At 36.5% G+C, this 12,258-nt stretch overlaps 1 protein-coding gene across 2 annotated transcripts in view; it reads left to right on the top strand.

Moving 5' to 3' along the window:
- The window catches only part of FNIP1 (folliculin interacting protein 1), a 146,780-nt gene that overhangs the window by 67,361 nt on the left and 67,161 nt on the right, over nucleotides 1–12,258 (top strand). The window lies entirely within an intron of this gene.

Here is a 12,258-nt window from a genome sequence, read left to right as displayed (position 1 = left end):
AATAATGCAATCCCAATAAAAAAGACCATCATTTTTTTGTTTGTTTGTTTTTGGTGGAGGGCATTGTGTGGAACTAGGCAGAGGAATCTGAAGTTCAAATGGAAAAAAAATAAGCAGTAACTGGTTGGAAAACTGAAAAAAGGACAGTGAGGATGAGCTAGCTGTACCAGATTTGCAAAAATACTTTGTTTCAGTAATTAAAACAGTGTGTAATTGGCACTCTAATAGGCAAAGAGATTAACAGAGTAAGATAAAGAAACACAAATAGATCCACATACACACAGGTATTTAGTATATGATAAAGACATCATCTTAAATCAGTAAAGATCAGTAAATGGTATTGAGTCACATAACTAGAGTAAAGATAAATTTGGATTTGTACTTCAAGTATGTTAGACATAATAATGTAAAAAAAGTAAAACTACAATATTACACAAGAAAATGTGAGTTCCTATATTTTTGTGGAATGAAGAAGACTTTTCTAACTATGACTTAAAATACAGGGGCCATAAAGTAAAAGACTCTTAACTTTGACAACCACTACACATGTAATAGGATTTATATTTTCGTTCCTAATAAAGGAAACAAAAATGAAAAGTATACTGTGATTTTAGTTCTTTCCTTTTAGATTGGCAAAAACTCAGATCTTTAATCATGATACTTTGCTGTAAAAGTGAATGAATAAAGTGATACAATCTCCATGGAGTTAATCTTGCAGTGTCTACTAATATTATATCTATTTTTGCTTTTTTTTTGTTGTTTTATTTACATTTTATTTATTCCCTGCCACACACAAAGAATTTAATTGCCTTCCAAAATGTATAAAAATGTAAGAAGAGTGCATTTTATTTATTTATTTATTTATTTATTTAGTAAATTTTATTTATTGAGAAAGAGAGAGGGAGGGGCAGAAAGAAGGGACAGAGAGAATCCCAAACAAGCTCTGCATTGCTAGCACAGAACCTGATACAGGGCTCAGTCTCACTAACTGTGAGATTATGACCTGAGCTGAAATCAAGAGTGGGATGCTTAACCATCTGAGCCTCCTAGGTGCCTGAAGAAGAGTACATTGTAAATAGGTAAGAAAAATAAGAAAAGGAGTAATTAAGGTGAAGCTTATTATTTTTATATTATCATCATGACATCAAGTAATTAATGGTTCAGAGTAGGAGAAACTCAGTGATCCAAAGAGGATGAAGAAACAGTTCCTAAAATAGTAATCTATTGTGTGAAGAGAAGGTACTGCACAAGAGTTTATCAGTTATAATAAGCTCTTTCATAATTTCTTACCATAGCACGATATTGTGGGGAAAAAACATTGACTTTGAAATCATAGTCCCAACTCCCCCCCACCCCCCGCTTTATTGAAATACAGTAGACATACAGCATTGTGTAAGTGTAAGGTATACAATATAGTTATTTTATGTATGTGTATATGGAAAAGAGATTGTCACAGTAAAGTAAGTTATCACATCTATCATGTCACACAGAATTTTTATGTGTGTTTGTGATGAGAACTTTTCAAATTTACTCTCTTGGCAACTTTTGTACTGTTAACTGTAGTCACCATGCTGTACATTACATCCTTAGAACTTAACTCACTCTTTATCTGGAAGTTTGTACAGAGTTCCAGCTTGGAATCTATGCATACTGTGGTGATGATAATACCTACCTCAAAGGATTATTGTACAGAAAAATTAGACAATGTATGTAAGGCCCCAAACATAGGCACCAGGCAAATTGTACCTTTCTTTTTTAAATTCAATTCTGTTCACAGAAAAATAGAGCTAACTAAAATTTAGGTCATGGGAATGAACAGATTTTTAGAGTAGGAAGAAATTCTTTTTTTTTTTTTTAAATTTTTTTTTTCCAACGTTTATTTATTTTTGGGACAGAGAGAGACAGAGCATGAACGGGGGAGGGGCAGAGAGAGAGGGAGACACAGAATCGGAAAGAGGCTCCAGGCTCCGAACCATCAGCCCAGAGCCCGATGCGGGGCTCGAACCCACGGACCGCGAGATGGTGACCTGGCTGAAGTCGGACGCTTAACCAACTGCGCCACCTAGGCGCCCCTAGAGTAGGAAGAAATTCTATTGATGGTCCTATCCAGTGATTGTCTGTGCGTGACAATGTCCTGGGGCACTTGTTAAAAATACAGATTCTGAGGCTGCATCCCCAAATTCTTTTTTTCTTTTTTTAATTTTAATTCCAGTATAGTTAACATAGTGTTGTATTAGTTTCAATTGTATAAAACGGTTATTCAGTAGTTCTATACACTACTTAATGCCCATCATTACAAATGTACTTTTAATCCCCTTCATTTATTTCACTCATTCCTGACCTCATATCTGGTAACCATCAATTGTCTATAGTTTAGAATTTTTTTTGTCTTTTTTTTCTTTGTTCATTTGTTTCTTAAATTCCACATTTGAGTGAAATCATATGGTATTTATCTTTCTCTGACTTATTTCATTTAGCATTATACTCTCTAGAGTATAATAATCCCATTTATTATGTAATTGCAAATGTTATTGCAAATGGCAAGATTTCATTCTTTTTTATGACTGAATATTTCCTAATGTGTATATCTCCCTCACATCGTCTCTAGCCATTCATCTATTGATGGACACTTGAGCTGCTTCCATAATTTGGCTATTATGAATAATGGTGCAATAAACATAGGGGTGCATTTATCTTTCTGAATTCGTGTTTTTGTATTTTTTGGGTAAATACCCAGTAGTGGAGTTACTGGATCATATGGCATTTCTATTTTTAATTTTTTGAGGAACATCCATACTGGTTTTTCCACAGTGGTTTCACCAATTGGCATTCCCACAAACAGTGCACAAGGGGTTCCATTCTCTGCATCTTTGTCAGCTTTTCTTGTTTTTTGTGTTTTTAATTTTAGCCATTCTTACAGGTGTAAGAGATATTTCATTATGCTTTTGATTTGCATTTCCCTGATGATTAGTGATGTGGAACACCTTTTCATGTGTCTTTTGGCCATCTGTATGTCTTCTTTGCAGAAATGTTTATTCACGTCTCATGCTCATTTTTAATTGGATTGTGTGTTTTTTGGTGTTGAGTTGTATAAGTTCTTTTTATATTTTGGATACTAACCCTTTATCATAGAAGTCATTTGCAAATATCTTCTCCCATTCCATAGGCTTTTTTAAAATTTTGTTGTTTCCTTTGCTGTGCAAAATATTTTTATTTGGATGTAGTCCCAATAATTTATTTTTGCTTTTCTTTCCCTTGAAATAGAAAAATGTTGCTATGGCTGATGTCAGAGAGATTACTGCCTGTGCACTCTTCTAGGATTTTTATGGTTTCTTGTGTCACGTTTAGGTCTTTAATCCATTTTGAGTTTATTTTTGTGTATTATGTAAGAAAGTCGTCCAGTTTCATTCTTTTGCTTGTAGCTGTCCATTTTTCCCAACACAGTTTGTTGGAGAGAGAGTCTTGTTCCCACTGCATATTCTTTCTCCTTTGTTGATGATGAAATTACTGTATCATTTTGGGGTTATTTCTGGGCTCTCTGTTCTGTTCCGTTCATGTTTGTGTCTATTTTTATGACAATACCATACTGTTTTGATTACTACAGCTTTGTAATATATGTTAAAATCTAGGATTGTGACACCTCCAGTTTTATATTTCTTTTTCAAGACTGCTTTGGATATTCAGGGTCTTCTGTGGTTCCATACAAATTGTAGGATTGTGTGTTGTAATTCTGTGAAAATGCTGTTGTTATTTTGGTAGAAAGTGCATTAAAACTGTAGATTGCTTTGGGTAGTGTGGCTGTTTTAACAGTATTTGTTCTTCCAATCCATGACCGTGGAATACCTTTCCATTTGTTTGTGTCGTCTTCAATTTCTCTAATCATTGTGTTACAGTTTTCAATGTTCATTTATTTTTGAGAAGGAGAGAGAGAGAGAGAGAGAGAGAGAGAGAGAGAGAGAGAGAGAGACAGCATGAGCAGGGGAAGGAGCAGAGGAGGGGCAGAGAGAGAGGGAGACACAGAATCCAAAGCAGGCTCCAGGCTCTGAACCACCAGCACAGAGCCTGATGTGGGGCTTGAACTCATGAACGGTGAGATCATGACCTGAGCTGAAGTTGGACATTTAACCGACTGAGTCACCCAGGTGCCCCTTGTGTTACAGTTTTCAGAGAACAGGTCTTTCATCTCCTTGGTGAAATTTATTACTTGGTATTTTATTATTTTTGGTGCAGTTGTAAATGGGATTGTTTTTTTACTTTCCCTTTTGGCTGCTTCATTATTAGTGTATACAAATGCAATGGATTTCTGTGTATTGATTTTGTATCCTGCAACTTTACTGAATTCATTAATGAGTTCTGGTAGTCTTTTGGTGAAGTCTTCAGAGTTTTCTATATATATATAGTATAATTAGTGAAAAGTTTTACCTGCAATTATTGAAAGTTTTACTTCTTTCTTACCAATTTGGATGCCTTTTTTTTTGTTGTTGTTGTCTCATTGCTGTGAGTGGGACTTCCAATACTATGTTGAATAAAAGTGTTGAGAGTAGACATCCTTGTCTTGTTCTTGATCTTAGGGAAAGGGCTCTCAGTTTTTCACGATTGAGTATGACATTAGTTGTGGATTTTTCATTTATGGCTTTTACTGTGTTTCCTTTAAACGTCCTTAGTTGAGAGTTTTTATCATGAATGAATGGTGTGCTTTGTCACTTTTTTTTTTTGTATCTATTGAAATGATCATATGGTTTTTATGCTTTCTTTTGCTAGTGTGAAGTATCCCATTGATTGATTTGTGAATATTGAACCACCTTTGCAACCCAGAAATAAATCCCCCTTGATTCTGGTGGATGATTTTTTTAATGTATTGTTGAATTTGGTTCACTGATGTTTTGTTGAGAACTTTTGCATCTGTGTTCATCAGGGATGTTGGCCTGTAGTTCTCTTTTTTAGTGGTGTCTTTATCTGGTTTGGGTATCAGGGTAATGCTGGCCTCATAGGATGAATTTGGAAACTTTTCTTCCTCTTCTATGTTTTGTAATAGTTTGAGAAGAATAGGTATTAACTCTTTTTTAAATGTTTAGTAAAATTCACCTGTGAAGTAATGTGGTCCTGAACTTTTGTTTGTGAGGAGTTTTCTGATTACCAATAAAACTTCATTGCTGGTATTGGTCTGTGCACATTTTCTATTTCTTCCTGATTCAGTTTTGGGATGTTATGTGTATCTAGGAATTTTCCATTTTTGATTAGTCTGGCCAGGCTTTATCAATTTGTTGATCTTTTCAAAGAAGCAGCTCCTGGTTTCATTGATGTGTTCTATTGTTTTTTTAGTTTCTATTTTGTTTATTTCTTCTCTAATATTATATTTTTTATTATATCCTTTTATATCCTATTATATTCTTTCTTCCTTTACTATATCCTTTCTTCTACTGGTTTTGGGCTTTATTTGTTCCTCTTTTTGTAGCTTCATTAGGTGTAAGGTTAGATTGTTTATTTTAGATTCTTCTTGCTTCTTGAGGTAGGCCTGTATTGCTGAACCTCTTTTATTGTTTAGACCATTGTGCTTTCATTTTCATTTGTCTCCATGTATTTTTTACATTTCCTCTGATTTTTTTTTTTTTTCCCCAGAGAGAGTGAGAAGGCACACACATGAGAGGGAGGGGCAGAGCAAGAGAGAGAGAATCCTAAGCAGGCTCCACTCCCAGCGTGGAGCCCAATGCAGGGTTTGATCTCATGACCATGAGATCATTACCTAAGCTGAAACCAAGAGTCAGATACTTAACTGACTAAGCCACCCAGGCGTCCTTTCATTTCCTTTTTGATTTCTCAGTTGACCCATGAATTGTTTAGTAGCATGTTATTTAACCTCCATGTATTGTGTTCTTTCCAGACTTTTTCTTGTGGTTGATTTTTTAGTTTCATAGTGTTGTGGTCAGAAAAGATACATGGAATGACTTTGATCTTTTTGAATTTGTTGAGACTTACTCTGTACCCTCACATACGATCTATTCTGGAGAATGTTCTGTGTGCACTTGAATGTGTATTGGTGCTGCAGGGACCTTTGCCTGTGTTATCCACTGAAGCTTTCATTGGTGGGTGGAGCCTGTAGTCAGACCAGGCCCACTGCTAGAGTCTAGTTTGAACTGGTGTGTGTGGTTGTCTTCCCCTCTCCTTGTGCAGGAGTCACTTTGACGTGGTCCTGGCCCCTTACCAAGCTGCTTGCATACTCTCAGGTTTGTGCACTGCCTTGGCTGGCTCTGTCCAAAGGTCTGTTGGAGGAGGCAAGTCTGCAGGAGAAAACAGGGGCAGGCTTCTTAGTATTAGCCAGGTCTGGACAGGTCTGCTGTGGGATAGGACCTGGAATGAGGCATAGTTGGAGGGGGCTTGTATGGAAGAGAACACAGGAGTGTGGTACTGTGTTAACAAGTTAGTTGGAGCTTGTTGGGGCTGAGGTTTCTCCCCCGAAGTGTCCATGTGTCTAGTCTGGGGGTGGGGGAGGTGGGGGAGGGAAATGGTGCCTTCCAACTCCTTTCTTCCTGGAAAAGTCTTCCAAGGATCCCTGTCCCTCCAACACACACTCTGAGATTAGTAAACACCTCTCTCTCCCATATACTTGAGGCATTTTTCAGACTGCTGCTTGTATGCTGTATCTCCACAGGGCTGTTGTTGGTGCTCTTTATGCATGGGGACTCAGTTTCCTCTGCCCTCTCTGCTCTCCTAGAGCTGAGCCTGCTGACTTTAAAGCTCCAGGTGTTAAGCCCCACTGATGGTAAGAACTTGTGAGATTAAGCCCCACTGGTTTTCAAAAGCCAAATGTTATGGAGACTGGTCTTCCCTATATGGGATCCCTATGCTTAGGGTGCTTGGCCTGAAGGTCTGTTTCTTATCCCTCTCTGAGCCTGTGATGTTGGTGTCCTTCCCTTATGCAGACAGTCCCATGATCCATTTAACTCCTGATCACTTTCCTTCCTTCTTTCCTTCCTTCCTTCCTTCCTTCCTTCCTTCCTTCCTTCCTTCCTTCCTTCCTTCCTTCCTTCCTTCCGTGTGACCTTATCTCTACATTTAGCTGTGGAGAGTCTGTTCTGCCAGTCTTGGGTCATTTTCTTGGTTATTTACACTGATATGGGTGTTAGTTAGTTGTGTTCGTGGGATGACATGTGGTTACGATCTTCCAACTCCACCATCTTCCCTGGAAGTCTTATTTATTCTTGTTTTAATCCAGCATTTCCACCAGCAATATCCTTCCTTAACAGATGAATGGTTAAATAAGCTATAGTATATTTACACACTGGAATACTATTCAGCTGTATGAAAAAAAGGAGGAGGATTTCTAACGATAAATGGAAAGATTCTCTAGGCTTTTAGAGGAAAATAAAGCAAGGACAGAACTGAATTACTTACCTTTTCTGTAATAGAGAAAGAAAAGTAATACTGTGTTTTTATTTGCAAAAAGAAATTTTAGAAGGATAATAATAAACCAGTTAAAGTGACTAATTGGGAATATGTGGAGTGGGAAATAGGGTACTACAAGAAGGGTTTCTAGATTTCCGTGTGTATACTTATTTTGTTTTTGCTTTTGAGTCATATGAATGGATTACTTATGTACAACTTAAAATTATTAAAAGTTGACTGAACAAGAAAAAAATTGAAAATTTATGTGAAAGAATTGTAAACTGAAAATACCATGTAAGTGTTGGTTACTTATTTGAATTTCAGTTGTGATATAGAATCTGGAACATAAAATATCGTTATGTGTCAAGGTTAAAATTTTTAATCCCCCATGTCTTTCTACCTTCCATCCATTTACCCTTTCTGAACAATTTAGTCCTAAAGCCATTAGGTAGGGCTGAACACTGATGTCAGTTGGTCGAGACATGGTGGTCCAAGGCAGAGTATTAGAACCCAAGTAAGTTAAGGAGGACATCTCCATAGCTGCTGCCTGATACAGAGTGTCAGTGCCCAAGTGGGATGTTGAGGGCATCCATCTTGGCTCGCTGAGCCTGAGGAAAAGAAAATGTCCATGCAGGTGAGGGAGTGAGAAATGAAAGACTGGTTTCATATAAGGGAGTTGATAAAATAAACACATTTGAAGGCTAATGAAAGGCATGTTGTTCTGATTGTTAGAAAAGGGAGTTATAAATGAGAAAACTAGAAGAACCTTGTAGTCTTGGAATGGAATTGGATTTATTGGTGCAAATTTATGTTTTAATATATATGTACATGCATGTATATATTCAAATGCAATAAATGTAAATGTAAACTTGTTTATGGATATGTTAGATACATATGTGTACTCCTCAGCCCTGTCAGAGCAGTGAGAGCAGAAGCACAATGAGACCCCAACATGTGGGCTCATACCTAGTATCTAGATCTTAATGTCTTAATTCCCTTCTCCATTAGAATGAACCAGGGCTCTTTAGGGAAATGACTGGTCCTTAGACTGGAGCAGGGAAAGAAAAAGAAAAGCCTGGAACTTGTGCCAAAAGCTTAAACAATGATGGGAACATGTCAAAGGGACATAGAAACCAGCATGAAGGGCCTGTCACTGGCTAAATAGGGAAAACTCTAGCACAAAAACAAATAATGATAGTAGCAGATTACAACCCATTGGATGAAATAGAAAACCATGAGTTCATACTGATATAAATAAGTTGAAAGTTTGATGAGAAACAGCATTTTTATGGCATAAAAATAAAATAGCATACGAATTTCATTCCCCCCCCCACCCCTTATCAAAATATTATTAATTACAAAGGAGAAAAAAGTTTGTTTACAGTGAGGTTGCTTGGTAGGTGCCACCTTAATCAAGTGATCATCAGTATTAAGAATATTATCATTAATGGGCATTGAAATCATATGCCACATGAAAAGTGGCTGTATTATGATTATGTAAGGGAATGTCCTTGTTTGTAGAAAATACACATTGAAGTATTGATGCTTTAGTTCATAGCATCTCAGGTAGTCAGCTTACTCCCATTTGGTTCAGGAAAAAATAATTCTTTGAACTAAGTTTGCAACTTGTTTGTGATTATGTGAAAATGTTAAAAAAAAGTTAATAAAAATTATAATCCATTTATAAGAAGCCAGGTTTTTTTTCAGTGGTGTTTATAACTTATTTTTTATGCATAAGTAGAGCATGATTTTTTGTGGGTTAAAAATAAAGTATGGCATCATTCTTATTGGAATGAAAGTGAGATAAGAAAACTGAATCCTTTTGCTCTGTGGTTGTGCTCATAGAAGGCCTATGTCTGTCTACCTGAGGGCTGCAGACTGTGCCCTCTCCCCTCGTTAGACCATCTTCCCGTGAAGTTGTTGCTATGTGGATTCAGAAAAGCCATGACTTCAGAATGGGAGGGAGAAAAGACTCTGGACAGCTGAGGAGTTGGTAGGAGAGAGGGGTGTGTGTGGGGGGGTGTGTGTGGTGGGTGGTGTGTGTGCGTGTAGTAAGAAATTTTATGTATACTTTAATGCTTCAGTCCTGAAACTGATGGATGTTTGTCCCTTTCCTCCCTATAGCAGATTGCTTCATGATTCAGAGATTGGATATACCAAGGTCCCTCAGCCTGGAATATCTTTCTAGCCCTCCCACTCTTCCTCTTTCACCTTAACTCCTGTGCTTTTTTGTAGTCCTGGGTTAAATGTCATTTTTTGGTTTCCCTAGACTAGGTTAAGTCCTCTCTTGGACAGTTCACTTAAGTATCATTGATCCTTAACCTCTATTTTAATGTGGGGATAATTATAATACTTCCTAGAGTTGTTGTGAGGAATAAAAGAATAACTATGTAAAATGGAATAGTGCCTAGGCACATAGTAAGTACAATGAGTTAGCTATTGCTAACATAAAAGAACATATTTGAAATATTATATTTCATTATACATAGTTGTCTAATTATTTGTTAAATGCCTCTTTCTCTCATTCGATTGTTAGTTCCATGAGGAAAAGGACTGTTTCATTCAATTGTTTCTTAGTTTTTGGTATACATTGTATTCAAATTGAGTTTTATTGACAAATAATTGACATATATCATTCCATAAGTTTAAGATATACAGCCTGATGGTTTGCTTTACATATACCATGAAATGGTTACCAGCATAGATTCAGCTAACATTTGTCTTCTCATACAGACAGAATAAAAAGAAAAGAAAGAAAAAAAAGGAAGAAAAAATTCTATTTATGCTGAGAACTACTAGAATTTACTCTTTAAAAAATTGTTTTTAATATTTTTTTTTTTGAGAGAGAGAGAGGGAGAGAGGAAAGAGAGGGAGAGGGAGAGAGAGAGAGAGAGAGAGAGCGAGCGAGCACGCTAGTGGGGAAGGGGCAGACAGAGAGAGGGAGACACAGAATCTGAAGCAGGCTCCAGGCTCTGAGCTATCAGCACAGAGCCTGATGCGGGGCTCGAACTCACAACCAGTGAGGTCATGACCTGAGTCAAAGTTGGACACTCAACCAACTGAGCCAACCAGGTGCCCCTAGAATTTACTCTGTTAACAACTTTCCTATAATATTACGAAGCAGTGTTATCTATTATTGTGTTGTGCATTATTACATCCCTAGTACTTATTTTTACTGGAAATTGGTACCTTTTGACCACCTTCCTCTAAATCTGCCTTCCCATACCCTCCACTTTTGGTGACTACAAGTCTGAACAGTATTTGCTTTTCTTTGTCTGACATTTCACTTAGCCTAATGCTTTCAGGGTCCATCTATGTTGTCACAAATTGTAGGATTTCCTAATTTTTTGTGGCTGAATAATATAGTTTGTGTACATATAGTACACAATATAGTGTGTACATGTGTACATTACAAAGGTACATTACACATGTACATTACATGTGTACAAAATAATATAGTTTGTGTACAACAAAGAAGTTGTGTTACAACTTCTTTATCCATTCATCTGTCAATGGAAACTTAGGTTCTTTCCATGTCTTAACTATTGTAAATAATGCTGCTATGAACATGGGTGCAGATATATTTTTGAGTTAGTTTTCATTTCATTTGGATATGTATTCCCAGAAGTGGAATTGTTGGATTGTAATATAGTTCTATTTTTAATATTTTGAGGATCCTCCATGCTGTTTTTCAAAGTGGCTGCACCAATTTGTAGTCTTAGCAAGAGTATACAAAGGTTCCCTTTTCTCCAGATCCATGCTAGTGTTTGTTATCTCTCGACTAATTGATGATGACCATTCTAATAGACATGAGGTGATACCTTATTGTGGTTTTAATTTATATTTCCCTAATCACTAGTAATATTGAGTATCTTTCATGTAAAACCACCTGGTTTTGCCTTTAAGCATATTATGTAGTTACTAGTTCTTATAACTTTGGTGAAGTTACTTAAACTCTCTGGGCTTCATGTTTCTTATGCATTAAACTGGGCTATAATATCTACCACCCTGAGTATTAAAGAAAATAGTTTTAAAGACCTAGCATTTCGATGGTGATCATTAAATAGAAGGTTGTTAAGATGTGGCCAAGAATATCAGTACCAAAAATATCAATATTTTAGTAAGTGTTTAAATGAAATAATATACATGGAAATATCTACTGAAGTTCCTGACTCCAAAGTAGGTATTCAGTTATTTTAGCTTCTTACTTTAACTTTTTTCTAATATCATTTATAGCTACAAACCAGTAAGCACATGCTAGTTCTAGATGCTGTATAGAGCACTTTATGTATTTTATATATAAGTACATATGGAGACACACACACACACACACACACACACACACACACACCTTAAATGTCACAAATACCCTACCCATTAGATAGGGTTTTTCTTTCCATTAAATAGATAAATTTAGTGAGGTCAGGTAACTCTCTGAGCCAGGATTTAAATTCACATCTTTTTAGTTGTAAAGCCCTTACTCATTTTAGTTTATCATGCTGTCTCTCTACATTTTTGGTTAGAGGTGATTTTGGAATTACCAGGTGTTCTCTTTTATAATGCCCTTGGTGGTGATGGCATCTATAAAACAGTTGATCTTCAAAAACTGTGATTTCAGTCAGATTACTTCCTCTGAAAACCTACGTGAGGTCTGTTACATGGAAGAGTGTACATACTGGTAACTGTGATAAAGCACCAAAATATTTTTAGGAGTATCAAAGTCCATGGTAGATTGCACCTTTGGTAGTTGTGAGCAGTCAAAGCTCTAGAATCTGGGAGTGGGAGAAAAGCAAGAGAATGAAGAAAAAGGAATAGAAATACATTATGCTTTCATACTATGCCACTGTACAACCTTCTTGTCCTAAACTTAGCTGT

This window comes from Acinonyx jubatus, chromosome A1, assembly GCF_027475565.1.
Source record: "Acinonyx jubatus isolate Ajub_Pintada_27869175 chromosome A1, VMU_Ajub_asm_v1.0, whole genome shotgun sequence".
Lineage (NCBI taxonomy): Eukaryota > Metazoa > Chordata > Mammalia > Carnivora > Felidae > Acinonyx > Acinonyx jubatus.
Note: the sequence above shows the minus strand (reverse complement) of the source record. Positions and strands in the feature narration are given on the sequence as shown.